The sequence below is a fragment of the Sinocyclocheilus anshuiensis genome, unplaced genomic scaffold (genome assembly GCF_001515605.1).
Source record: "Sinocyclocheilus anshuiensis isolate Anshui unplaced genomic scaffold, SAMN03320099.WGS_v1.1 scaffold532, whole genome shotgun sequence".
Classification (NCBI taxonomy): domain Eukaryota; kingdom Metazoa; phylum Chordata; class Actinopteri; order Cypriniformes; family Cyprinidae; genus Sinocyclocheilus; species Sinocyclocheilus anshuiensis.
In genome coordinates, this window is record NW_015555819.1 from 52,948 (window position 1) to 55,275 (window position 2,328).

Consider the following 2,328-nt stretch of genomic DNA (forward strand, 5'->3'; position numbering starts at 1 on the left):
ATTTGATATTGTGTATTTGAACATGCGGTTTTACAAAACAAAAGAAGCAAAACAAGGCAAAACACACAAACAAACAGTTGTTTGAACTTTGTTTTGCTGGACTGAATAGCATTGTGTATTTAAACCTGAGGTTTTACAAAACAAAACAACAAAACAAGAAATTGGCTGTAAATAATTTTATCTTGCTGCTCACTGGCACTGCACTGAATAGTATTGTGTATATAGAAACAAAACAAAAACAAAAAAACGCACACACACAGAACATAAAACAATTGTTTGAAATTATCTACATTTATCTTGCTGGTCACTGCATGGAACAGTATTGTGTAGCCTATATTATGATGAGAAATTGGCGATTAGTTCATTTAATCTGGCTGGTCACTGCACGCAATAGTATTGTGGGGGTTGTAGGTTTGTCTAGCCCTGCTCGCACCTCCGATCCTCCTGTCTGACGTCTGCATCACACCTCCACCTGCAGACTCGCCCATTGTGTCTCTCTCTTTCTCTCTGCTGTAACCGTCTGACACATGATCACACACACCTTCTTAATTCAGGGGATTGGTAACCAGAATAGTGATCATGAATGCACACACATGTATCTTTTTTAATGTGATAAGGGCGTTGTCACTGCAGATTCTATAACTTCTTGCCTCTCTCTGACACCTGTCAGATTTTCACAAGCAATCTGCGAGACGGCACACTAAACACATTTTCTCAGCACTGGAATTATACGCTAAATCCTGATAGTCCTATTGGTGAGTAAAGATACAATCAAACACTTTCTGTTTGTTTTCATCTCAGAATAAATGGATACTATTGTCGGCATATGAACAAAGCATGATTCAGTTTTGTGAACGAGCATGCAAATGCTGTCTGAACAGAAATCAGTATCAGTCACAGTGACTCAGTGCTGAGTGAGTGAGTTTGATAACTTTCTGAGAAAGATGCTGATTTGGATTTTTTTGTGCTTGTGACAGTTGAAAACCTTAATTTAGCATATTTTATAAATTATGACATTTTCAAAAATGATATAAACATAATTATAAGAATTTATTATTAAATAAATGTATGTGTTTTAAATTATTTAGAAGTGCATTTGTATTAACAAACAGTTATAAGTGGATAAATGAATCACACTTAATTAAAAAGGGGTATTTAAACCGCAATTTATTGAGTTTATTGGCTATTTGAAATCTAGTCAAACTGAGTTTATTTGGCATTTGGTAAAATACAGCTGGAAAGTATAATCATTTTTCATCAGATAGTTGATATTAGTGTTTGTGTTTTATAGAAAGCAAACCATGCATGAGTTTTTTAGATAAAGGTGAAACTTGATTCAGCATGACCTGCCTTCCTACGTTGCTAGACGACGCTAAGATACAACAACAAGCTGTTTAAACGGAGACACACGTCACCTGCATGTCAGAGCACATTCTCTGAGAATTTCGCTGAACTGATGACAAAATGTCTAGAAAAATGAATGAAAGTATTGGTGACTTCATCAAAAGTATACTGTATATTCACGATAAACGTGTTACATTATTTGGTTAGATCGCGCAAGAGTTTTCAACATCCACACTGTAAATAATGTTTGTCAGATCCTAAAATGAGTTAGCCTATTCAGTTACTTTCCTTAATTAAACTTATGTAATCTATAAACATGTTTTTTTTTCTTGATATATACTGTATAATAAATAATGGTAACACTTTATTTTAAGGTGTCTTTGTTGCACGTTACATGTAGCCTATTTACTATTATAGTAACAATCAATTAAATAAAAAAACCTAATCCTAACCCTAACCATACACTGTAAAAAATAAGTGTAATTTTAACTGTAAAATGTTGTAAAAACGCTACGGAAAAAAACTGTTAATAGGTTAACAGTAAGTTCCCGTACTATATACAGGGAAAAACTGTAAAATATCTAACCAGACATTTCATGTAATTGTACAGTAAAATGCTGTTCATTTTACAGTTTTTAGAAGTAAAAATAACAAATAAATGTATAATTTACAGTCAAAAACTGTAAACTGATATTCCCAGAATTCCCTGAATGACACTCCACATTTGAAAGTATTTTGTTTAAATAATCATGTTTTTTTAAATAATTTTTGTTATTAGTTATGTATATTTGGGCTTTATGTTACATCTTCTGTTGTTTAATGAAAGTTAATGCATTATTTAAGCATCATGTGTGTTACCATGATGGTGTTTTGTGTTTGCATGAATGACTCTGTGCACCTTCTATATATTAGTATATACTTCTGCTTGTGGCGAAGCTACTTGTGATGAACTTTGATTCTTCATGTGGCTTTCTCTTTTACCAC